This window comes from Papio anubis, chromosome 10 (assembly GCF_008728515.1).
Source record: "Papio anubis isolate 15944 chromosome 10, Panubis1.0, whole genome shotgun sequence".
NCBI lineage: Eukaryota > Metazoa > Chordata > Mammalia > Primates > Cercopithecidae > Papio > Papio anubis.
The window spans coordinates 31,422,414-31,450,244 of NC_044985.1; the positions used below are offsets into that span (position 1 = coordinate 31,422,414).

General features: G+C 40.7%; 1 long non-coding RNA gene across 3 annotated transcripts in view; it reads right to left on the reverse strand.

The window, feature by feature from the left end:
* Positions 1-26,728, reverse strand: part of LOC108581278 — an 87,958-nt gene extending 61,230 nt beyond the window's left edge. For 2 of the 3 annotated variants that reach the window (XR_004176511.1, XR_002516074.2), the window contains exon 1: positions 24,261-26,728. This is a non-coding gene — a long non-coding RNA (uncharacterized LOC108581278). The remainder of the gene's footprint in view (positions 1-24,260) is intronic. The other variant, XR_004176510.1, reaches the window with a different exon arrangement.
* Positions 26,729-27,831: the final 1,103 nt, after the last annotated feature.

The following is a 27,831-nucleotide window of genomic DNA, read 5'->3' on the forward strand; positions in this document are numbered from 1 at the left end:
AAACCCATGATGAAGCTTTACTTTCCCACATCCTTCCTTAGTCCCAACCTTTACCAGACCCAATGTTCCCACTATGTTGTCTCTTAGGGCCTTCTTGCCAAGTAAATTTCTTCCAATAGTAGCACCAATAACATTTACCCCCGCAAAAAAAACCTTCCCTGTACACCTCCTCCAACTACAGTGGGTCCCACTATTTTATCTAACATCACCCTACACTTCTCTTTTGTGATATACTTCACAATTACAACTTAATCAATTGTGGAATGAGTTATTTGGCATCTGTATCTCCTGCTGGAAGGTAAGCTTCATGTCTGTCTTACTCATCTTAACACTTAGCTCAATTTATTAAGCACTTAAAATTTTTTTATTGAATTGAAGTTTCTTGATTTTTTTTTTTACAAGAGATCAGCATCGAGTTCATAGTTCTATGACTTTGAATAAATGATACTGTCCCTGAGGCAGTTTATCAAATGCTCGGCTTTTAGAAGATGGAAAGGTCAAGCAGATGTCTGGATAATGGAATTTGAACATGACATTGCCCTGTATGGACTCTGTTTCAGTTACCACATCATCACTTGCATTTTGCACCTGACCAAGTAACACAGTATGCTCTCACCCAGTAACACCAGTCACTTCTGTCTTCTCTCCTTTTATGTTCAGTAATGTCCTCCCCCGTGCATTCACGCTTCAATTACATGGATGGCCATAAATAGCTGAGGCTTTTGCCCATGCTCATCACTTCTATTTCATCAGTTTGTTTCCTTTGAACAAGACAAACCTTTGCATGTTGTTCTAAATGCTAGCCCACAAGGTCCCAGTGTTTTCTATGACAGTGGATTTTAACTCCCACTGTTAAAACTCCAGGTTAGCTTTATTTATTACTTATAATCTGTATACAACCTGAGATCATAAATATAGTTCTCAAACATCTTCCCTGTTATTTTCTTCAGTAAATTACTGGGCACCGCCCGCATCACTGTTCTTTCTGTGCCATACCAACTGTCTCTCCTCACATCTACTTTATAGGCCTTTTTTTCTCCTCCCCCTCAAATTTCAGTTTGAAGCTTTCTTAATTAGGTTGGTGAGTCTCTTGCTTTCTTTCCTTTTTCTTTACCCTTCCCAGTGTTTTCGGTGCACACGTTGCCTCTTGTCATTTTGCTTTCACGAGCCACGTTTGAGAAAACTCAAACTTTGACTATCTCTGGAGCTAGAGAGTTCCTTTTTCAAGTTTTCTTTTCTCTTTCAAAATTATCATTATTAACTTAGAAGGAGAATTGAAACTGGCATCTGTGTCCAGAAGTTCTTGAGATTTCTAACCCCAAAGTTTTTGTTATTGTTGTTGTTGTTGTTGTTTTGTTGTTGTTGAGATGGAGTTTCACTCTTGTTGCCCAGGCTGGAGTGCAGTGGCATGATCTCGGCTCACTCCAACCTCCACCTCCCAGGTTCAAGCGATTCTTCTGCCTCAGCCTCCCTAGTAGCTATGACTACAGGCACCCACCACCACGCCCGGCTAATTTTTGTAGTTTTAGTAGAGACGGGGTTTCACCATGTCGGCCAGGCTGGTCTTGAATTCCTGATCTTAGATGATCTGTCCACCTTGGCCTCCCAAATTGCTGGGATTACAGGCGTGTGCCACCGTGCCTGGCCTCCTAACCCCAACTTTTATAGGTAAGGGAGAATCTTTTGAATGGAAAAGTACAAGAAGGATTACTGGTAGATCCTACCAGCAGAGAGAGAGTGGGTTTCTAGAGTCTCTCAGGCTCTGTCCTATGTGTACTATATATGTCTTTTAGACATATATCCTAGATACCTGTGAAGGAAGAATGATAATAAAAAAAATGCTAGATACTTATTGAAGACCCACCATGTACCAAACAATTTTAAATACTTCCACTCATTAATTTATTCAATGCAAGTGATTGAAAATGTTGCAGTTGTCTGTTAACCATTTTAGGCCATCCATGTAGGATGCCCCATATCTCTTTTGGACCAGTAATGGGAGTGCTAAAACCTGCTACTTATCATCATTCCTCTCCATTATTCTGTGAAGCATAGCACGCTAGTCCTTAGAGAGGAAATCCAGCTTCCCCTCACAGTGGTAAATTAGCTCCTCCTCGAACTCTAGGGATATAGAGTTTCATTTCCTTCATCTTTCTTCTCCATGTCATGTTCTTCTAATCATCAATACCTTGCCTGCTTTTAATTCCCTCTTATATCCTCTAATATTTTTTCCTTATTCTTTCTTGGATCAGACTTCCTGCTCATATGGAAGGGTTTCTTCAGCCCTTTAAGATGCCAGGTTCCAGAGCAGCTTTCTTCATGTCTTTTGATCTTACACTCAAGCAGGAGATCACCCATAGTACAGGAATGTCCATCCCCAAAACCCACAAAGTGAAAAGATTTGACATAATTTCTCATGCCCAAGGATGAAGATCTCATTCTTTTAGTTTGATCCTAAGGGATAAGCTAATAAGCATTAAGACACAGCTAGAAGGCAAGAAGGCAGGCAGGCAGGCAAGGAGGAAGAGGGGAGGGGAGAAAAAACACTGAAGATATAAAAATTTCATTTCTTTGTTTTTTTCTTTTTTTGGAAACAAGGTCTTGCTCTGTCACCAAGCCTGAAGTACAGTAGTGTTATCATGGCTCATTTCAACCTCAACCTCCTGTGCTCAAGTGATCCTCCAACCTCAGCCTCTCATGTAACTGGGATCGTCGGCATACACCACAGTGACCAGATAATTTTTTTCATTTTAAAATTTTTTGTAGAGATGGGGTCTCACTATGTTACCCAGGCCAGTCTCAAACTCCTGGGCTCAAGTTATCTTCCTACCTCAGCCTCCCAAAGTATTGGGATTACAGGTGTAAGCCACCACACTCAGCCTAAAAATCGTATTTCTTCTATTTCTACAAGACGAACGTGTAAACTTGGTTCACCACCCCCAAAAATCAATTCTTCAGATCCATGCACACTTCACTGCCACTTTCTCAGACTACTCTTCAGTTATTTAACTGTTACTGATTACTTCCTTTAAGATTTGCAATAATAGGACACATCTACAGATGACGATGTTCTGGAAGCTCTATTGATTCTTCCTGCCATTCCCATCCTTAAGGGTAGCTAGAAGAAGGAAGGAAGAGTCCACTTCTGTGCTTCTGGGAGGGGAAATAGCAGGTGGCATGGGGACTCCTGCTCCTATACTACCTAGGTAATTCTCCATTGTCCCATTCATGGTGGAGGAGGGCTATGTTCAATAACCAATTCATTCAACAAACATTTGTTACTACCCTACGCCATGCTAGACTGTACCTATGCACTGGATATATGAATGAGTATCACAGGCAAGTAAAGTCACTGGCAAATAGGCCTTGAGTCTAAAGAATTTAGCTGAAGAATAATACTATAAATATGCAATTTTTTTAAACTTTGAAGAACCTATTATAGAGCCTAAAACATTGCAGCTCCTCAATGAGTATTTGTTAAGTGAATGAATGAATGAATTTCTACTGTAAATATTGGGGAATGGCTTTCTTCAGCCTCTGGGCAAATACTGCCTACTTGATAATAACAGTGACGTTACTCTGTGAGGGCTAAGTTGACTCACACTGATGTGTTTCTACATGCGTGTTGTGTTTGCAAGTCTTCATCTCTGTCAGTGAAACATCTTTTCAAAGCACACTGACATAGTTCAGGCCCTGATCTATACTCTATCCATATGTGATTATGTCATTTCCTGTTCAATATCCTCATTAGTCTGTCCTGCATCCTACCATCACCATCACCATCACACCAGCACCATAACATTAAGGGTAGAGTCCAAATTTTAGCAAGATTTAAAGGATCTATTGTGAGGGGGCTGCTGAGTATCCCTCAGATCTCATTTCTTGCCTCCTCACAATCATACTATACTTCTTATCAATTATTAGTTCTTAGAGACAATTAAAAATGCTCTCATTTCTTTGTGTCTTCGCACAGGCTGTTTCCTTTTTTTCCTGGATAACACCCACTGGTCTTTGAGGATTCAACTCAGGCGTCCTCCCACTCAGGAAGCTTTTCTAGAAAAACCCAGACTGACTTGGATGCCTCTTCTAAGGCTCCCAAAGCATTCTGCCGCTGAAATTGTCAGCTTTTAAAAATATGTATCTCACCAATTACACCAGCTGCTCGAGGGTGGGAACTGTACCTTAATCTCTATTGTACCTCTAATATCCATCCCAGGGTCTGGAACTGTGTGTGTGTGTGTGTGTGTATGTGTGTGTATGTGTGTGTGTGTGTAGCCACACACATGTATAGAATAGAGAAAGACAAAGAAAACAAAAAGCACCTGGCTCTGGAATCTTTGCCTCTCAGAGGTAGCTGGCAAGCAGACAGGAAATGGCCAATGTTGACTGAGTTCTCTCTCTCTATAAAGACTGGAAATAAGCCAAAGGAACAGAATATTCTAGCACTTAGAGGAACATTGCAGTCTAAGAAAGAAAAAAAAAAAATCTGGCATTTTAAAAAGGCATAATCCTTTGGAGAGTCACAGAGATAGAGAGGTACAAATTAACAGCTTGCAAATTGCATTATTATTATTATGTTACTGGGATTTTAGGAGATACACGGTGATGCAATCTTTTGGCGTTATTTCTATGTTTGGGGAATATGGATCTGTAGGAAATAGAGACTATCAGTGGAGTCCACCTGCAGCATTATTAAGAGATGAGTATTTCAGAGCCTCTGGCACCCTCTGGCTACATCCTTTCTTCTCACCTAGCAGGTTGGTCTGGGGCAACAGGTCACATGTAACCAGAGCTCCTGCCCTGGTCACCCCGTAGTCAAGTGCTGCTTCACTGATGAAGTGCCACCATCATCCTGATCCCCTGACCCTCTCTGTGCATAAGGCAACTTACATGTTCAGGCTCTCTCCTCATGTACCCTGCTCTCTGAAGGGAAAGGGGACATTCATTGGACACTTTCCATGTGAAGTTCTCATCCAACTTGCAGTTTCAGAAAAATGTGGCCATTTTATAATGGTGAAATGTAGACTCCGGAAGATGAATAAACTGCCCATGATCACAACGTTAGTAAATGGTAAAGCCAGATTCAAACCTCAGGTAGCCTAATTCGAAGGACTGAGTTCCTTCTGTTACAATGATCTAGTCATGGTCAGGTAGACTTAAAGTGTCTCTTTCCCCAGTTAAAAATCCATACTTCAACTAGGATCTTTGGTTCCTTACCCCAAAAATGTGCCCACCAAGGCCACACCAGGTATCACAGCAAAACTGGCAGATGGGAGGATACTGGCCATGAGAGTCTTACAGCTCCCCCTCAGATTACATCTGTCTGGGTACCGTGGACTCTTGAGAATTGTTCTAACAATCACTGTACCAAGGTATTTTTTTTTAAAATTCCTCAGCATGTACAATCTAAGGCAAAATTATATGGAAATTCATAGTGAGGTAAAATAAAACACCTCATCTATCCACAAAACTGCCTTTGTATTTATAATTTCATCAGGAAAGGCAAACTTATAGAAAGATAATGGCACCATTTATTCTCAAAAGCAGGTTTATACCTGTGACTACATATGAGTTAAGGTTAGTTTAAACACTGTAATCTCTTTTCATGCATTTTTAAAATTTTAATTTGTGTTTGAAATATTTAGATGGCTTCTTTGTACCCATGAATAAATAATCCTATATACGCTTTTTTGGCCCACTTAGCAGGGAATGACTGATCTATATTTTAATCCTTTCTCATAGAATCACTGAAATCACAGCTTTCCTAGGCTCTCAGGAGAGAAAATGTGGGCTCTGCTTTTTGCATTCGCTTTTTCTCTTCTCTCCCGACTCTGGACCTAGGAAGCAATAAAGGAGTGATCCTTCTGGAAGGGGAAGGGAACTTGGCACCGTGGAAGATCCAGAAGGATCCAGAAGGATGATGTCATGTACTAGAAGGGCTGCTTCTGGGTCTCCTGTCTGCGATAGTCAGTTGCCACAAGGGGATTATCTTGGAGCATCCAAAGAAATATTATATCACCTGTTTCCCCTAGGACTAGGGTCTAAACTGCTGTGAAATGCTTCCAGGATGTGTCTGTAGGAACCGTGCTCAGGGCTTGGGTGGCTCGTTACAATGGAGGCCTCAGAATGGACATGAAACAACAGTGAGATATAGAGAGAGGTATTAATTTGAGGCCCAGCATTAGCAATAGAATTGTTGAGAAAAGCAGTCAGAGTTCAGTGTTGGAGCCAGGTTTATTCTTGCACGTGATTAGCTTAGTTAACCCACATCAGATGCCCGGAAGCCCATCCCCGCCACTCTCACCACCTCACCTGAAACACAGAGTTTTGAGAATTAACAGCAATGGAAAAAGATTACCTCATGAATATATTAAAGGGATTTTCCTTTTTTTTCTCAGATTCTCTAAATGCTGTGATAAAATAAATCTAATGGCAATTTCTGAGGCATAAACTGTACATTCAGGGAACCTGGATATATCAGAAGTATTCATGGTCATAGGCCTTATGATATTCACTATTTTCACTTTTTGAATTGAGATTCTAGAGTCTTGCACACAAGAAGTGATTTGGGGGGTGGAAGGTACATTGCTGGCACTGGGGTATATTAGCCCATTTTCACACAACTGATAAAGACATACCCAAACCGGGTAGTTTATAAAGAAAAAGAGGTTTAAGGGACTCATAGCTCCACATGGCTGAGGAGGCCTCACAGTCATGGCGGAAGGTGAAAGGCACATGTTACATGGCAGTGACAACAGAGAATGAGAGAGCCAAGCGAAAAGGGAAACCCCTTATAAAATATTCAAATCTCGTAAGACTGATTCACTTCCTTAAGAACAGTATGGAGGAAATCGCCCCCATGATTCAATTATCTCCACTGGTCCCCCCCACAACATGTGGGAATTATGGGAGCTGCAATTCAAGATGAGATAACCAATTCTCCACTAAATACTTTTTATTAAAAAAAAAAAAAACTCTATTAAAGCACTTAGGTCTAATGATATTAAAGAACACTTTAAGAAAACAATACACAAGTAGAATAAGATACAAAGAAATACACTAGAATAGATTATCACTTTTCACACTAATACTTGTCTGTTAAATAGAAAGCAACAAAAATTTATATAGAGATATATAAGTGGCTTTAGTAAAGACCTGCAACCAAGAAAAAAAAACAAAGTTAGACAAGGTCCTGAGAGAATGTGTTCCACATAAGTAGGAATTATAACTACAATTAACAATATGCTTGATAACATTGGTCTCAGGCTAATAATAGCTGGTATGTAAATAAAATAAATGTTATGGAAGCACACTGGCTTTGATAAAAATATATTTCATCTGTTATTTCTCTTTATTTTCACAAAAAAATCTCTCATGTGATATGCTAGGCAAAATACTATCTTTTTCAATTTTACAAATAAGAGTTATGAGGGGCTGGAGGAAAAATTCAGAATGCATAATATTGTTACAGTAAAAATGCCTGCAGGATATCACACAGACGGTTATTACGGGAGCTGGGACAAGATTCCAGGGCTCCTAATTCACATTCCCTGCTCCTTCCACCAGCCCAGTCCAGCTGCTCACACTTCTGTAGCTCAGCACCATCACATGGCCCTGGGGACACATCAGCAAGATGAGACTGAATCATGTTAAAGTAATGTTTGTGTGTATAGACACTTGCACGCTAAAATTGGATTTGACATGAAGCAGGGAGGGAATAATTGAAAGATGGATTATAGAATCATGATTTTAAAAAATTCCTACAGGCCAGGACATGGACGAAGTTGAAAACACACTCCCTCTTAAAAGGGGTTCACCCATCTTTGGATAGTGCAGATATTCCAGCTAGTAATCCGTAATCATTCTTTCACATATGCTTTTCTTCAAAAATAGGTATTAAGTGGTTATTCTGTGACAGGTAGGTATTTTTGCTAGGTCCTAGAATTAGAGTGGTGCATCAGTGAGTTATTGCTTCATAATGAGCCATTTTAAAACTCAGGGACTTAAAACAATAAGCATTTATTACTGATCCCAAGTCCACAGGTCATCTGGGTCAGTCTCTGATCTGAGCCAGGCTCACTCACTCATGCGTAATCAGCTGGCGTTTGAATGGGAACCTAATTCACACGTCTGGCAGTTGGCTGACTGTTGGCTAGAGCAATAGGATGATTAGACCATATACCTTTTGTTCTCCAACAAACAGTTGCAGGGGACCAGGGGAGCAGGTGGAAGCATGCAATGTTTCTTAAGGTCTAGTATCAGAAGTTGCACACTGTCATTTCCACTAAATTCTTTAGTTGAAGCAAAGACAATTCAAGCTCAGAAATAAGAGATAATAGAATCCACATCTTCACAGAGAAAGCTGAAAAATTACATTGTAGAGCATGAGTGCAGGAAGCCATGAACAACTGGGGCCATTTTTGTAATCAATCTACTGCAAATGATAAATCAGGCAAGCATTGACCCTACTTTATCAGAACACAAGAACTCTGTTGCTGCAACTTCCACCTGTGAATTCTGCTTCATAGAAACAAAACCTAATTGCTTTCCACATGACCAGTTCTTGAAATGCTTGAAGTCATCTCTCATATTTCATGTGAGTTTTCCTTTAAGAATAATTATGTCAAGTTCCTTCCAACATTTATGATGCAATGTGTAAGATGGGACTGTGCTGTAATGAGAATGTTTATCTCATATGGGTTCTGAAAACAAAGAGGGAGAAATTATGGCAAGGATATGTTGCGACTTGTTTCATCTTAGAATTATGCTCTCAAAGTAACACATAGCTGCCTGGCAGAACAGCTCTGGCACATACACATGCATGATTGTGCATTTTAAAATGAAAACTATTAATGTCAAATATGGGATGAAATTGAATAAATTGGAAATTCATTCAAATTGGAAATAAATTCAAAATGTATAATTGGAGTGGAAATTAATTTTTTAATAACATGGAGATGAAGTAACACCAAAAAAGAAGAGATTTTTTATAGGCACAAAAGCAAGGGAGGAGTACATGATATTAATCTAAGTTATGTTCTGTCCACAAGATTTAGGGAAAATGACTAAAACGTAAGAGGTTTGAGGTCATTCAAATAAAGAGTTGAACATTAGAATCAGTGTAAGTAAGAGTAGGAAAAAATAGGTTTAATGTGGGAGAAAATTGGTCAAATTTCTGTGAAGATTGTATCACCTATTAGCAGGAATAGTCAGAGATAATGGCATATAGTTTTTATCAACCAGGGGAAATTAATACCACCCTATTTTAAGTAATAGACAGCGATGAAACATTGAGTTTCCAGCATGACCAGAAAATCAATCACAAAATTCTCAAGTAGGAAGCCCTATGAGCCCCTTGAAATAAAAACCAGTCAAAAAGATACATGTCACAAATATAGGTGATATTAAATTTGCTTCTCCGATATCCATGGCATTGTTTGGAGGAAAATTCATCCCTAAAGCCAGACTGACTATCAGATTTAGTGTGGAAATACTTGAAGGATTTGAGTGTCTGCTCCTTGGAAGGGAGTGAACAGTAGCCTATAAGGGGGTTTTGGTTTACAAGGAACTTTCTCTGAAAATGTTTTTGACTATAATAAAAACTCTATCACCCAATTTGATCATCCAATTTATTCATTAACTTTGGCTCTGCCTGACTAATACAGATGTTTCCTAAACTGAATTCAACTTAAAAAGACAGAGAAATGCTACCACTGCTACCTCATCTTCAAAGACAATTCCAGAAAAAAAATGTTCAAGGCATTTTAAATAAAGCAGCATTAGAATAAGTGGGTGGCCTTCTCTAGGAATTACTTTGAAAGAAGTTTTGGATACAGCCCGGGCTGCTTTTTATCCAGCAGACACTGGAAGGCATGCCAGCCAGCATTCTGATTTAAAAATTTAGATTAAAGGTCAGGAAACCAGCACCCTTAGGCCAAATCCACTTCTCAGCCTGTTTTTATGGATGAAGTTTGGAACACAGCCCTGCCCATTTGTTTATGTGTTGTCGATGGCAGCTGTTGCCTACAACGGCAGAGTTGAGTAGCTGAGATAGAGACCATACAGCCTGCAGAGCCTAAATATATGTATTATCTGCTATTTTTCAGAAACAGTTTGCCCACTCCTGATTTAGACTATCACCAGTGTATGTATTTATTAAAATCATTTCTTTTATTTTGTAATTAAGTTCTGCATTGTTAATATTTGGGTTGATTGGTTGGGTTATTTATCTGTCACATTTCAGTTTGTTTATTTTAAAACCACCTCATTGAAAAATAAAGCAGAGATACAGAAAACTACACAAACACAAGTATAGCATAATGAATTATTACAAAATAAAAACTCTTATACCATTACCCAGGTCAAGAAACAGACATTGCCAGCCACCCTAATGTCCTTCCACATGTCTCATCCCAATCAGAGAAACCTCCCTCTCTCTAAGTGCATAACCAATATCTTAACTTTTATGATAATTGTTTTCTTACATTTTTATAGGTTTATCACCCAAGCATACATCTCTGGACACTAATTTTATCTTGCTCATTTAAAAAAATGAGGCTGGGCATGGTGGTTCACACCTGTAATCCCAGCAGAGGCAGACAGATCACTTCAGGTCAGGAGTTTGAGACCAGCCTAGCCAATATGGTGACACCTTGTGTCTACTAAAAATACAAAAATTAGCCAGGCTTGGTGGTGTGTGCTTGTTATCCCAGCTCCTTGGGAGGCTGAGACAGAAGAATCACTTGAACTCGGGAAGCGGAGGGTGCAGTGAGCCAGGATCGCACCACTGCACTCCAGCCTAGGTGACAGAGGGAGACTCCATCTCAAAAAAAAAATACATATTTTAAGTCACTTTAATCTACACTTCCCCTCCTTCACCACCACCCCCATTCTCTTTTCCTTAAAATTTGTCTGTTGAAGACTCCAAGTTACTGGAGCCAAAGAATTTCCCACAGTCTGGATCTTTCTAATGGTGCAGTTCATCATGTTCCTGTGTCCTGGGTATTTTCTGGAAATCGAAAGCTGGATGCAGCGGCCTGATCAGATTGCTTTGGTTTTCGAAAAATGAATGTTTATGAACAAACTTCAGAAAGCAAATGGAGTCAAACAGGCCACTTTAATAAACACATGAAAAAAATCATGAAAATCAAGAAAAAGGTAGGACTAGGCAGTGTTATAAGTGCTCCCCCTTTCATCTGGTCCTCACAATACATTTTAGGGTGAATGTGTAGCTGTTTAGGACCCTATTTTACAAATGAGAAAAGGTGGGCTCTAGAGAGCAATGGACTTGTTCGATATTCTTCAGCCAGGATGAGCAGACAGGCCTCCTGCCTTTCAGGCATCTGCATCCATTCCACCACTCCACAGTCTTCCTGTGTGTCTGTTCCCAGTCTGGCAGTTTGCTCAACTTCTTAAATGCAATACACATTAATTTAGCACCTACAAGGTGCTGGGTTCTGTGCCAGGCACTGAGGGTACAGATAGACATGGTTCCTAAACTCACGTCATAAAATGGTCTACCGGAAATGAATTATATCTTTATTATTCAGATAATTAATTAATTACCATGTGTTACATGCAATAAGATAAAAACATACAGGTTTTTAGAGTGGGTAATATGGTCAGTAATTCAAATGGTTAGGGAAAAGTGCTCTTTAAATTAAAAGGATGCTATAAGAGGCAGAGAGGCTGGAAGGAGGAAGGAGTAGAAATGGAAGCAGAGTAGGCAGGGCCTTGACTTCTGGGCAGAATGATCACATTTGTGAAGCCCCTGAAATGATAAGGAGCTCTCAAAGCCCTGGAAGAGATGGTATAACGCAGCATCTGAAGGTAGACTCTGCAGCTAGGCTGGCTGGCTTGGAATCCTGATTCTGCCCCCCAACTAGCTGCCTGACCTTTAAGCAGGTTATTTTATCTGTGTGCAGTTGCCTCGGTGCAAAGGAGGAACGAGAAACATTAACAGCAGTCTTGGTTCCTTGGGGCTGTGCTAACAAAATACCTCTAACTGGGTGGCTTATAAACAATAAAACTTTGTTTCTTGCAGTTCTGGTGTCTGGGAGGCCCAAGAGCAAGGCAGATTCAAAGTCTGGTGAGGGTCTGCTTTCTGGCTCTCAGGCAGTTCCTTCTCTCCATGTCCTCACACAGTGGAAGGAGCTAGCTAGCTCCCTGGGATCTCTTTTATAAGGACACTAATCTCAATCATGAGGGCTCCATCCTCATGACCTAATCACCTCCCAAATGCCCCACCTTCTAATACTATCACATTGGTGATTAGGTTTCAACATATTTGGGGGGAACAAAAACTTTCAGATCATAGCAACAACCCTATAGAATTATTATAGGAGTTAAAGGAGTTAATTAATATAAACTACTCGAGCAGGGCCTGGCACATATTCAGCAGTTTATATGTATTTGCTGAATCAAAGAAGATGAATATACTGGGCAAAAGGAGAAGTTGGCGGTGCTTACACTGTCATGTTTGAACTTTATCCTAGGAATAGTAGTAGACCTTGAAGGTGTTACACAGAGGGTGACAGGATCAAAGGGGTTGGAAAAACAAATGTCTGAAATAGCAACAACAGCAAAGAGAGCACAAGGCGCTTGATCATCTGACAACCCTAATGTTTTGATCTGCTACAAACTTCTGAGAAAAAGAGCCACCATCAACTACATAAACAAACGACTGGATTAAAAGTGAATGTATCCATATAAGCATCATCTCTTTCTCCACAACTAAAGAATGGTCAATTATGAATTTGACATTCAGAGAAAGATTATTTAGATGTTGGAAAAGCATGATAATCGAAATGTGATATTTCTGTGCTTGCAAAATAGTTATCTATCCATGTTCTCCAAACTCGGACTGGATCATAACCTCCTTTCAGGACACGGATTAAGTCTTACACGTCTTTGCATTCCCTGCCTTGCATCTTTGCTCAGAGTAGGCACTCAGGAAATTCTTGTTGCAGTGGGTCGAACAATTCTGTGACATTTGATCTCAGAACGGTCTCCATTCATGCTGCTCTGAGCCAGGAGAATAGCCTACACAACGCCCAGCTGTGATCAAGCTGGAGGCCTTGGTTATTAACTCATGAATGATTGCACCAAATAACATGAATTTCCAACAAGAGCTGCTGGAAAATCTGGGGAGTTTCCAGGCTTGTAAGACATTGTCACTACCTCACTACCATCTTATCTGGCAGCCTTAAAGAATCAGCCTTCCATTTGGTTGTGCTCTAGTTACGCTAGAGCGTAACTGCAAAATGGTGAGCACGTTTTTGATAAACCCAATACCTTCAATACCTTCTAACAGTGTTGTTTTGGTCACTCACTTGGTCTCAGCCATCTTAATGCCATTAGGAGGCGAGACCTACCACCTACAGCTTGTTATCTGGTGACCTCCCAAAGAGCCATCACAAGAAACCATGGAGATGACTTCTCTCACGGGCCTCAAATACAGGGAGCATTTCTTCTCCCTGACTAATGTAGGACCAGAATCATTCTTCTTAAGGTCAGATTCAACCTCCACCATCACTACCTGGGTGACCTTGGCCACGGGCCTTACCTCTTTCTGCCTTGACTTCATCATCTCTACAGCAGTGCTCATAACAAGACCTAGCTCATAGGGCTGTGAAGGACAGAACAATATGAATTGCTTTGCCCAGTACCAAACACACAGGTAAGAATTCAATCAACTTAAGCTGCAAATACCTTCCCAGAATCTTTAAAGCAATGAAATCCAGCCCCAGTTTTATACCATCCCGAACTCTGAAAACAAACAGTGTTAATTCACTTTAATTTTAAAAGTGCCACACAGCACTTTTAAGAGGAGTGGGAGGGTGCTGTTAAGTCAAAAGATCTGGTGTTTGCAATTCCAAAAAGAGGTCAGGGATCATAGCCTAGGAGTGGACTATTTTGATCTGGTCTCACTGCCCCAACTAGATACTGCAGAAATTGTCCTGCACCTCCTGGGTCACAGCAAACCTTGAAAGGGACCCATGGAAAAAGGGGCCTCTCTCAAGATACACAGCAAGGATATTACAGGAGATAGAATTCCAGAAAAGGACATGGAAGCTCTGGGACACACTTTGCTCAGCAAAATCCCAAACTTAGTTTACTTGTTTTCCAATGTAAATTTAATATACCTCTCAAAGGGAGATAAACCTAACAAGTACATGCCCTAGTGGTGTAGTTCTTTTTCTCTTTCTTTCTCTCTCCCTCCCTCCCTCCCTCCCTCCCTTCCTTCCTTTCTTCCCTCCCTCCCTCCTTCCTTTCTCTCTCTCTCTCTCTCTCTCTCTCTCTCTCTCTCTCTCTCTCTCTCTGTGTCTGTGTGTGTGTGTGTGTGTGTGTGTGTGTGTGTGTATGGCTGATCTCTTTATCAGTTCAGATTTAAGAACATGAGATGAATTCTTACTGTGTACTTTAAATGAATGGCAATACATTCAGCTTTCTGAATCATGGGCAGCAGACAAGCCCTGTAAAATCTAGCACACGAGAGCATTTACTTGCATTCAGTCTTTAATAAATTAAATATCCCTGTTTCTTATTCATAAAGGCACAAATGTGGCCACTGACATATGGAACAATTATTGCCTCTCGATTACAGATACATTTTCACTTCTGACAAGGCTAAGATCTTTTTAGCCTAGAAACCCAGACTGTTTTATTCTTAATATTTTCTAGAAAAGAAAATTCTTTCATTAAAGTCTGCACAGATTTATTCTTAGTGATAAAGTATCCTCATCTGCTGCATCAGCCACCGGTGATTATTAGCATGGAGATATTGTTTTAAATCTAAACACACATAGTCACCAGCCATCCTTTCTGGATTGCTTAGAAATCAAATAAGAGATGAGCTAAGTGTAGAGGAGAAATTGGACACAAACCTGTCTTCCTTTGCCCCCACCCATTTTCCAATTTCCTGGAAATGCAAATATTGACCTTGAGAATTTCAAAGGTCTCTCACAATGTTGTACCTTTTTACACCAACAAATCAGTGTGGGCAAGCTCATGAAACTCTTGTCAGTATTTACTCAAAAGAGTTGAAAGTAAACAAATGCAGTTATAGGTTGAAATAAGATTAGTGAAAGGGAAGGCTAACTGTTGTTATAATCAAGTACTGCTAAGCACAAACTGATCCCTTTTCTAGATGGATTATTAATAGATGATAAAAAGATAGATAGATAGATAGATAGATAGATAGATAGATAGATAGATAGATAGATAAACAGAGAATCATTACTATTACTTAGCCAATGTGGGACATTGAGCCTGAAGATTCCTTTTCTAGTCAAGGAAATAGATTGTCTTAGTCAGGTCTTCAGTAAAGTAAGGGCATCACTGTCCAGCCGTCACTACAGGGCCCAGAACTACCCTGAATCCAATGGGAACCTGGAATTGAAGGGATTGGTGAGTGTATTAGGTAGAAGTTATGAGCCCCACAAAGGAAAATGTGTTCCCAACATTCAAATCACTGCCTTTTCTGGGCTGCTCACTGTCAGAATGTGAGGAGTCAGCTGCTGGACACAGCCACCCTTTTACACATCTCCAAAGGCCCCATACTCATTGTAGTTTATATGTGCAGTGCGCAGCCTACACAGCAGAATACAACAGCCTTGGTCAGCAGTTCTGTCCTCTGTCCAGGTAACACAGGCACCAGGGTGAAGCTCTACAAATAGATAAGGCACTCCATAAAAATACAGCCTTTTTAGCAAGAAAAGGAGCTAATTGGTCCAGTAAACACTCACCAAGCATGTTCATAGCCTGTTTAAGAGCTGAGACAAGAACTTGCTATGCAGGACTCTGAACACTTTGATGACTAATCTTCATATTGTCCAAATAAGGTAAGAACTGAAGGACAATTCCCTGAAATTATCACCAGGCTCCCAGTCCCTTGTTCTAATTCTGATCTTAACGATCTGTGTGATTGAAGGCAAATCACTCAAAGTACATATTGCAAATCTCTCAATCATATCCCATTTATACCTACCTTGCTTAGATGAGGAAGTAAACATGCCAAGTTTTGAATGTTAAAAGTGCTAAACATATATTCACTATTATTGTTATTACAATGTTATCACAATGGGGCAGTGTTAGAGAGAACATGGAATTCTAATCACTCACTTCCAGGTCAATTTATTTAACTGTTCTTTGACTCAGTTTCCCCTTTCCATAAAATGAGCATTAAAAAACTACTCTGATTATCTCATTCAATCATCTGTGTACCTAATTCATGATACATTGTAGGTTCTCAGCAAAGGTGAAATTCCTTCTCTTCCTTTTGCCAGTAGTGTTCCAAGGAGGACTTCTATTTTATAAGGGTGATAATTCACTCCCCAGGAATCCTGTTCCAGGGAGCCCAGAGAAATCCCCTACAAAGAACTGGGTCCAGCTGCATGGAAAGGAATTTCACAGAATCTGGCTCTTCCTCCACAGATTCCTTAGTTGTGTTTTCTATCCCAGACATATTTAACACAAGCAGCTCAGGGGAATTGAATAATATCTCTGGCCTGATCTGAGACACGAAGCCATCTGGAGAGCATAACTTCTAATACTTATTCCTGGTTGCATCACATCGAACCACAAAACCCATCCACGCTCAGGGTCTCTCCATCACTTTCCTCTCTCCATGGATTTAAATGCACAGGCCTACAATGACCTTTGAAACTTTAGCAAGAGCAATCTATTCTCCCTTTAGTCTCCTCTAGGCTGTTTCCCTAATGAGGGAACAGTAATATGGAGAAGGCAACTTAGAAATAAAGCCAAACTATCCAAAGTAAGTAATTTCTGCATTGTTCTTCAATGTGTTGCACGTGTTTTCCTGGGAGCAAATTTATCTTCTTAATTGGGTTTTATTTAGGCAACTAGTGAAATTAATTTCCATTCCCTCAGCACTTTTCATTTGACAGCAGTGGGGCAGCCTAAGATTAAATGTTCACTATGAATAAGCTACAGAAGGAATTGTTTGTGTGGCAAATCGGTAACAGCACTTCTTTGATACAGACCTAAGGATCTCAAAGGTCTAGCTCAGAAATTGCATGCAGTGTTCTGCTGAACAACCAACCATCTATTAAAATCTGCCTTCCTCCCTGCATATTTGGTCTGAATTCTTATCCTGGTACCATTCCCAAACTTTCTATCCCCATTGGGCCAAAGTTACTCCAGAAATCCTTCCACATGAGATGCAATCATTATACTGCTCTCTGCCACCTTGGCCCAAGCCAAACAGAACTGGCTGCCTCAAATGCCTGGAGGTGGTTTATTGTTGCTAACACATGTTTAAAGCAAAAAGAATGACTGAGTATCCTACCATCCTGAGGTTTGGCTTTATTTGGTGGGCTGACTCTGCCTGTGACCAGGAAAACAGCTGAGTAGCAGGGTGGTAAGAGTACATAAGCAACCAGACTCTTAGACAAAGGCAGTTAGAAAATATATTCAATAAATATTCACATCAAATTGTGGTCTCTTTAATTGTGACAAAAGGAATACAAACAAATCATCAGCACACAATTAGCTCTCTATCCATGGAACAGAATTTCTCAAAATTTCCACGTGTGACCCACCCTAAGACTGCTACGTATGCCCAGACACTAGTAGGAAAATAGCCTGAGATGCAAAGAAGGTGCCACTTCTTTGGTTATCTTTGCTCATTGTCCCTGTTGTTCTCAGACCCTGGTTTTGGTAAACCTTCTCTGCCCTGGTAGTTGACGAAGGGCCAGATTTGTAGTTGGTCAGTGGTTTGAAACTAATTGGTCAAAACATCAGGGTGTTTTCCTAAAGCAGGAGGAAATAAATAGCCCTAACTGTAATAGCATTTATCAGGAGATTTTTTTCCATAAGCACATAATACAAACAGGTAGAGAGAGAATCAACATAACAAATTCATCAGTATAATTATTGCCAATGAATTTGATCCAAGGTGACTTAAGTGATTTCATCTGGAGAGTAAATATTGGGAACAGAAGTATTAGGATGGTAGTACAAAGGGTGGTTAAGACATGGGTGATGTGGTCCAACCTGGATTCAAATTGCAGTTCTACTATTTACCAGCTGTGTGACCCCAAGCTAGTAATTTAAACTTGAAGCTTCAGTTTCCCTGTATTATGTGCTTAGTGAAGTGTAACACATAGTAAGAACTTAATAAAAATAAGCAATAATAAAGCCTCAAATACTACAATGTTATGGAACTGTTTTAGTCTCAGTTTTAACTAAGCCCAAAATGGTTGCAATTATTTCCAAATTTCAATGTTAGAAACCAGACAACCTGAGCAGAATTTATAAAGCAGATGTTGTAAAACTCTTTCATGACCCTTGTCTCCTCACCCACTCATGAGTATAAAAAAATAATTTGGGACAACTAGTAGAATTAAAATTAAAGACTGGAGTGGAATGTTTTTTTGGAAATGTCTACCCTCATTTCAGTACTAATGAGAGACTTCAAGATCACTCAGTGAGCTTGTTCTGAGTCTCCTGGATGTCAAGCAACACAGTAAATGGAAAGTGGGCCACACCTGAAAAATATAAAGGACCAGACATAACTGAAGAGTCCTGTGAAAGAAGAGGAGAGAATTGTCACTGGGAAGTAATTGCATTCCCACAAAAAGAAAATCTCAGATGTGGGCCACATGAAAGAGATGGCAGTAAGGTGGGGAGAGAGACCTTATAGTTCTTTTCCAGGAAAGACAAGGTAGGCAGAACTTGTCTAAGATGCCCTTCCAGATTCCCACCCCATCCCATACATCTCCAAATGATTCTCTACCCTTGTACACTAACCCCCTTTGGAGCTCTGGGCAGTGGCTCATGCCTGTAATCCTAGCACTTTGGGAGGCCGGAGTGAGCAGATCAACTGAGGTCAGGAGTCTGAGACCAGCCTGGCCAATATGGTGAAACCCTGTCTCTACTACAAATACAAAAATTAGCCTAGTGTGGTGGCACTTGCCTGTAATCCTAGCTACTCAAGAGGCTGAGACAGGAGAATTGTTTGAACCCGGGAGGTGGAGATTGCAGTGAGCTGAGATTGCACCACTGCACTCCTGCCCGGACAACAGAGCGAGACTCCATCTCAAAAAAAAAAAAAAAAAAAAAAGCAAACAAACAAACAAACAACAATAACAACAAAAAACCATTGGGTGAGACCTGTAAGAGTGATAGGATAACACTTTCATTATTAGGCTATTAATCAATTGGCTTTGAGTTGATCAAAGGAGAGATTTCCTGAGTGGGCTTCACCTAACTAGGTGAGACTTTAAAAGAAGACAGTGTTAGAGAGACGTACTAGCCCAGAAGATGTAGCCTCCATGAGTTCTGGAGCTGCAAAGAAATACATGTTGCCAACACCCTTGTAAACTTGGAAGATGACCCCAAGCCTCAGATGAGATCACAGCCCTGGCCAACATGTGGATTTCAGCCTAGTGAGACCCCGAGCAGAGGACCCAGTTATGCTGTGCCTTGACTTCTGACCTATAGAAACTGTGAAATAGTTTCCGTAGGTCAGAAGATCCATGAAGAGGTGGATCTTTCATGAATGGCTTGGTGCCATCCTCCCCATAATGAGTAAGTTTTTGCTCCAGTAATTCCTGAAATAGCTGGTTGTTAAAAAGAAACTTGTACCTCCCCACCCTCTCTTGCTTCCTCTCCTCTACATGTGATCTCTGCACACACCAGCTCCCTTTGCCTTCCCTTCCACCATGAATGGAAGCAGCCTGAAGCCCTCGCCAGCAGCAGATGCTGGTCCCATGCTTCCTGCACAGCCTGCAGAACAACCTCTTTTCTTATAAATCACTCAACCTCAGATATTCGTCTGTGGCAACACAAATGGACTAAGACACCTCATTTGTGATAGAACACAACAGATGAAAGATCCTCAGTAGTTGGTTGCTGAAGGAAGAGTGCCAAAATCTCACAAGTGCTCACAGGAGAATCAGGTTCAGCCTTCTGCCTGGCCCACCATGCTCCAGTGCCTGCTCACAATGGCACCAGACATGCAGACCTTCTCTGTTCCCCTACCTTCCTCCCATACTCACCCCCAACTTGAACCCACCATTGTGGGAATCAGGGTCAGAAACTGTAATCATTAAGGTGGGGGGAAGGGTAGAAACGCAACACCAAGAGATGTAGAAGAGTCCTCTCAGCTCCCCAACCCCCTTTTCACTGCCAGCTTCCTACCTGCATGGGCCTAATACTTTGAAGGAGGAACTTTGAGTGAGGCTCCTAGTCATTACCTAAACTGACCCTAAGTAAACTGAGTAAATACAAGGATCTGAGTCTAGCTTTGTTCTTTCTAGTTAAAGTAGCTAGAGAACATTTTATCTCCGAAAATAAGAAGATGCATTCCAGGCCTAGTCAAGATTTTATCTAAGGGTAAGGGAAAAAATGACTGAGTTTACAAAGAAATACTGAGAAGAAAGAGTTGCTTTACAGTAGCACCAGCCTAGTCTGTTGTTTGAACGTAAGAGTTACTGAGATATTAGTTATAATTAAATACATCAAGAGAAATCTTCTTCTCTGTTTCTTGATAGGAACCATCCAGGTAGAAGAATGAAGTCAGAAAATCAAGTTCACATTAGCTGAGGAGAGCCTCGAAATTGACCTAGTCTCGTGACTGACAATACAGATCAGGCCATGAACAGAGATTCTGCTACTGGGTTGTGATGAATTCTGCTCTAACGGGGATCTCAGATGTTTAGTTCCTTCTTAAGGGGAAGGGAAAAGGGAAGATGATTGGGAGACTCAACATGCTTTTAAAGACAAGTCTAAAATGATGGTGACAGCTCCCTGTTGCCTCACAGAAGTGGAAAGGATTTCTTGCACACTAAGAATAAGAAAATTTTCCAGGGTAACTCATTTTTTATTCAGTGCAGGTACAATTGAGAACAGTCCCTCAGAAGATCTGTAACTTACCTAAAAGTCATGGTTTTCACTCCTAAAAAGACCACTTGCTGTCTAATAGAGTATTTTCAATATAAATTTTCTTCCTGAAATACAGGTATGCATGAGTGATAAGTATATACAGGCACACACTCACAGGCACACCTCCTTTTTAACAGGTGTCCATGTTTTGTTAAAGTGTGAGAAAGCAGCAAAACTGCGTTTGTATTTTCACTCCTACAGAGAAAATAGCAGAAGAGAAAATGTTGGGCCATAGAGAGAACAGGGAGTCTCAAGCAATAAGCAAAATGATGGTGAGACAATTGGGTTAAGAAGAAGGGCCTGGGATGGGTCCAGAAAAGGTGCAGAGAGAGGCAGATACATAAAACACACCAAGCCAGAAGCAAGAGTGAGGACCCTAGCATCCCTTCAACTTATGTAGCTTACTCCTGGTGAGGACTAGACATGGAGGGTTGGGCTCTGATGGGAAGGTCCACATTACCACATTTGGTCCTCATCATAAAGGAGGCAGCTGCTTAGGGAGTGTCCTCCTGAGCAGTTTCATCCCTCATTCTGAAAGAGTTGAAGCTGACCATTGCATACTTAAGCAGTGAGTTATGCACAGACTTATTCAAAGTCTGTGTCTGTGACCTTACTTCCTCCCACCTACATTCCCTGCCTGGAATGCCTCTGTGACACTCTTTCTTCTCTTTATTGAAATCTCAGGCTACCTTTAAAACCCAACTCAACACCTACCACTCCATAAAGTCCACAAGCACATCCCTCATCTCTAAATTCCTATGAAATTTAGAAGGAAATTCCTATGCTGAGATCATCTGCTTTATACAAAGGACAAGTTTGGATGGTTTCCATTCTGTTCCAGTTCTCTCTTACTGTATAACAAGCTATCCCCAAAACATAGTGGTTTGAAGCAGCCATTTTACTGTGGTCATGAATTCTGTGTCAGGGATTTGGAAACGGCAAAGCAGGGACAATTCTCGTTGAACTTGCTATAGACTTTGAGTGAGATAACTATCATGAGTGGAAGTGATTCAAGTCACTAAGGACTAGAATTGCTCAGTTTGGAGGATCCACAGTGAAGATGTCTTCTTCACTAACAAATCTGTGCCCAAGCTGGAATAGCTAAAGAACAGCTCAACCGAGGCTCAACCAGAATGTCCACATGTGGCCACACCAGCATGGTCTCAGGATAGTCAGGCTTCTCATAGGGTAGCTCAGAGTTTCAAGAATAAAAGCTCTGTCTGGCTGTTTATGACCTAGCCTTGGAGCACACAGAGTATTTCTGCCATACTCTTTTGCTCCAAGCAGACACAATCTGTTCAGTTTCAAGGAGAAGGTACATAGACCCCACCTCTCAATGAAAGAAGTGACATAGAATTTGCAGTTGTGTTTTAAACCCACCACAGATAAAAATCACACATTTAATTCTCGCAGAAACGTTTAGAGAGTATAAGTCTTTCTCCTTTATAGATGAGGAAAATCAAGACTCCAAGAGGCTAAACAAGTTGATTATTAGTCTCGTGCCTAGAGAAAGGAGTCCAAGTTTGTCTGATTTCAACACCACCAGTCTTCGTGCAGACATTCTGCCACCCTTGAGTCCTTATCACATTGAGACTTCTGTAATCCTAAACTCATTAATAGCACAGATTGTATCTTTTGTTTCTTGCTACATACATATGACCTAAAAACCTAAAACAATTATGAAAATTCTCAATATTAGCCAACAGGTTTCCACTCCCTTTCTCCTGCTACAAGCATTGCACCTTTCATCTTGCTGTCCCTCCTTACACTGCATAGGTAAACGGACTTGACTGACACCAAGGCTGCTCCCTCTCCAGAGAAAGAAAATATAGCAGAAAGTCAAGTATACAAAAACAGAAGTTGCTTTTTGTTTCCTGGAGGAAAAAAATGTAAAAAGCACCATTTATTAATTCAACAAATATTTATAGAGCACCTACTATGTGGCCAACAGTTTTAAGCAACAGAGATAAGGGATTGACTAAAGTTGCTGCCCTAACTGACTGATATTCTAGGAGCTGACATGGGCTAATGAATAGATTAAAATATAATATAATGTCAGGTAATGATAAGCGCTATAAAGAAAGTAACTGGGCATTGTTTTAGACAGGGTTTCAGAGAATACAATTTGAAAACTTGACAAAGAAAAATGAGGTTAGACAGTCAATGAAGGGCCTCGTGTAGGATCTCATAGGCCACAGTAAAGATTTTGAATTACATGCTGAGTGTGATGGGTGGACACATACAAGTTTTAAAGCAATAGGAAGTAACATGATCTAATTTACATTTTTTAAAAGGTAGTTTGTGGTACTTTTTAAACAATCGACTATAGAGGAGCAAGGAAGATTAAAGATGGTCTCAAATTTTTTGATACTTCTCTCACTGAGGAATGGGATCTATTTTTCCTTCCCTTAAATCCAGGCAGACTCTGTGATTGTTTTGACCAACAGAATATAATGAAAGTGGTGCTTTTACAGTTTTTCAGGCTTACACTTTAAGAAACTGGCAGCTTGCACTTCTAGTGGCTTGGAACACTCATACATGTAACCTAGCCACCATGTTGTCAGGAAGCCCTGGTAGCCACAAGAAAAGGCCCTATAGAGAACCGAGACTTCCAGATGACAGTTCTAGCTAAGCTCATATCCAAGAGGCAGCACCAACTTGCCAGTCATATTTGTGGACCATCTTGGAAGTGGATCCTGTAGCCTCAGTTAAGCTGCCCTACGTGACAGTGCAAGGAGTAGAAACAAGACTGCTTCCTGAGCTCTTCTGAATTCCTGATCCACAGAACTGTGAGCATAAGTTTGGTGAATTTTGTTATGCAATCATCAATAACCCGAACAAAAGACAAGAGAGGAAGCAGGAAGAGCAATGAGGAGGCTATTGCGGTAATCTAGGTGAGTGATAATGGGGTTTAGGGTGCTATCAGTATAAAGAGTAAAAATTGTTAAGATTCAGAATGTATTTTCACCTTGAAGGAATTGGTGACTATATACGGTTGCCTAACATCTTGTGTGGAAAGAAAAGGTATCTAAAATTCATGGTAAAAATTAAGGTATTAAGTGTTTTATTAAGTGTTAGGCACTGTGCTAAAAGTCTTTTATATGCTTTACCTGATTTAAATGTCATGACACCCTATGAGGTAAGTACTATTGTTAACCATGATTTATATATGAGGAAACAGGCACAGGGAGTTAAGTAAATTTTCTATGTTTCTTATTTGGTGAATAGTTGTTCCTGGTAACTTGAATACAGGCAATCAAGCTATAGAATCCATGTCCTTACCAATCCTAACCACTGTGTTATACAACTGCAGTAGATTCTCGGTTATTCCAGAAACTAACTACATGACTTACAGTAAGTTTCTTGACCTTCCTGGGGCTCAGTTTTATAAGCTGTAAGCAGAGGAGCCTGGAGAAGACCAGCTTTAAGGTCTCTGCAAACTGCAACATCCTGTGATTCTAAATGCCAGAATTCTTAGAATTTGACCTGTTTGTTTCTGGAATTCAGGATGGATAACCTCAAGTGTAGTCACAAGAAATAAGAGACAGAAAGTTTATTACAGACCCTAGAGACATTCCAGGCCTGTGCAATATATGAAAGATAAGGCACTTTAAAACTATCCCCTGCAGGACAAGAGCATGCACCCGTAGTCAGCTGCAGCTTGTCTCCCCGCCTTCTCTTCTTCTGGCTCTGTAGCCCAGGGTGACCAGCAAGACCTCCCAGAAGTTTAGTCCCAAGGTTCATATAATGCTGACTACAAAACTGCAAATTCATTCTAGGGCCCCAAATTGGACAAGTTCATCATGGATATTACATAGAGAAAGAAGCAATTCTGGGTTTTTCCCCTAGGTCTACCAGTCTATGACACTCCTCATATCACCTCAAGCATGTTACCAAAAATCAAAGTATTTTTTCAATTCAGAATGCATGCTGGGCTTAGTTCTGAGTTCCAAATGCTTCTGTTTATCTCAAATTATTTCAAACTTTCAAGATTTCTTCTCAAGAAAATTATGATTGCAGCTAGAAAAGCACTTTAATCTTGTTAGTGAAGGGTGGCATGTATACTCAAGGAACTTGAAGAGTCATTTTTTACCAACATGATATGATTATTGTTCCTAAAAAGTAAAACCAAAGATCTAAGTTTTTGAGCACTTATTATGACTGAGTCTGGTGTTTTGTGTACATTCTTTCCTGTTTAATATTATCATCCCATTTTCAGATGAAGAAACTGACATTTAGAAGCAGGAACGGGCAGAACTGAGATTTGGGTTCAGGAAGTCAAGCACGCAGAGCACAGGCTCTTAACCTTACACCATACTGCTCCTCTCCTGTATCTTGAGACACAAAGTTAGATTGATCTCTCCTATAGATGTTGCATGTTAATATAGTATAAGAATGAAGCTCTCTCAATGCCAAGATTACAAGCAAAGGCCCCCAACAACCTGAAAGTCAAATTTTCTGCGCATATAAGGTGCTAGGGTCTGTTTTAGTCAATTTTGTGCTTCTTATAAGAATACCACAAACTCGATAATTTATAAAGAAAAAAATGTATTTCTCACAATTGTAGAGGTTGGGAAGTCCAACAGGACCTGTGGAAGCCAGAAGGGCATGAGAGCACACATGATAGCAAGAATCTACATCCAAAAGTCCTTTAGTAAAGGTGTTAAGCCCACCCATGAGGATGGAGCCCTGTGGCCTAATCACCTCCTAAAGTTCCCATCTCCCAATACCATTATATTGGCAATTCAATTTCAACATGAGTTTTCAAGGGGACAAACATTCAAACCATAGAAGAGTCCTTTTGGACTTTCTCATTTCACATAGCATGAATGTTTTAGTGAAATTCCTATCCACCCACCCCAACTCACACATCAGGAAGAAGGTTGCTAATATTATTGGACAGATTTCAAGATGCTGATGGAACCACAGTGGGCAGGGACATTGTGTATTAAAAGATCTTATCCAGGAGGGCTTACTTTTCTCTGCTTCCAGCTTCCATGTCTCTGGTTAGTTAAGATCTACACTGACCTGGTCATCTTGCCTTAGCCTCTGCCATTATTGTATTAAATGGCCAGCCTGGTGAGCTGAGCCTGATCTCCCAGGAACCCGGCAATCTTGATGTCTGCCCTCTGATTTCCATGTAACTAAATGGCCAAGAAAGCAAGCCAGGATCTACCTCAGACCTACCCAGTTTACTCTCTTGGCTGTTCCCTCATGCAGAGGGCTTTGCTGAATGAGCGAAGACCTACTTGGGAACTGGTTGTTGTGACATTTTTTCTTCTCTGTTCACTGAGGGGCAGCACTTTCCTCCCTCCTGACAAGGTCCCAGGTTGGTAGTGATGGGGCCATGTTTCAGTGAGTGGAATTGTGTTGTGGTGTTGCCTGGCCCTGTATGACTTTCTTTCACAACTCCCAGCCTCTCTTCTCCTGGATCAGTTATGGAGCCCCAACTGAGCAGGTTGGTTATTGTGTTTTCCACTGTAGCACTTGTTTTTCTTCCCTGTGAGCCATGGAGTAAGCTGCCCTAGTATATCCAGAGGCCCGAATTCTTCTCTCTTCTCAAACCTGATCATAAGTGCATGTACCATTCATTGTATGTATCTCTGTAACCCATGGTTTGGTCCAAGGGTTCAGATTCAGAGATTTGGGGCTTGTGGAAGAGTAGTTCTTGTGGGTCTCTTGCTGAGCCTCGGTGCCAGCCTGGCCTTCTCTAGAGGCATTCGTGAAGGGGACATGTATCCAGTCACTGATGAGGTAAAATTTAGCTTCCCATTTGAAGGGGTGGCCTGCCCCTCCACACCTGTGGGTGTTTCTCGTTAGGTGGAACGAGAGACTTGAGAAAAGAAATGAGACACAGAGACAACATATAGAGAAAGAAAAGCGGGGGCCCAGGGGACCGGCGCTCAGCTTACAGAGGACCCACGCCTGCACGGGTCTCTGAGTTCCCTTAGTATTTATTGATAATTATCTTTACCATCTTAAAGATAAGGGAGTGGCAGGACAATAGGATCATTGTAGGGAGGAAATCGGCAGTAAGACATATGAACAAAAACCTCTGTGACATGAATAAGTTTAAAGGAAAATGCTGTGCCTTGAGATGCATATGCAAACATCTCCATAAACCTCTTAGCATTACTTCAGCCTATCACATGGGGAGAAACCTTGGACAATACCTAGCTTTCCTAGGCAGAGGTCCCTGCGACCTTTGGCCGTGTACGTGTCCCTGGGTAGTTGAAATTAAGAGAATCGTGATGACTTTTAACCAGCAAGCTGCCTTCAGGCACTTGTTTAACAAAGACACATCCTGCACAGCCCAAAATCCATTAAACCTTGAGTCACCGCAGCACCTCTCTTGCAAGGACAAGGTTGGGGGTAGGGTCACAGATTAACAGCATCTCAAATACAGAACAAAATGGAGTCTCTTATGTCTACTTCTTTCTATATAGACACAGTAACAGGCTGATCTCTCTTTCTTTTCCCCACACCCATTTGTCAGTTTTAGTCATGGGTGGAGTTTACTTCCTGAGAAACTTCCTACACTATAGGTGTCTAGTCCAAGGCAAAATGTATGCATTCTTAGGTCCCTTGACTGAACTATATCTCAACGTCATCAAAACCTCACCCCAAATTCCTACCATAGTAACTTAGCTTTCATCAGAGGGCTCTATGTTGATTCATCTGACATCAGCCCAGCTTATTTAAAAATGTGTACTTTGTTTCTCATCTATTATTCTTTATGTGCAGTATCTGTCTCAGGAAAAACTGAAGAACGCTTGGACCAGCACAGGATCCAGGTATCCCTCTCTCTTCACTCATAATACTATTAAATCCTCACTTAATTCCTAATAATTCTCTTCTGTTTATTAAAGATGGAAACCAGAAACAACATCATCTCTCTGCTACTGGAGAGAAGCAGAAGAGTGA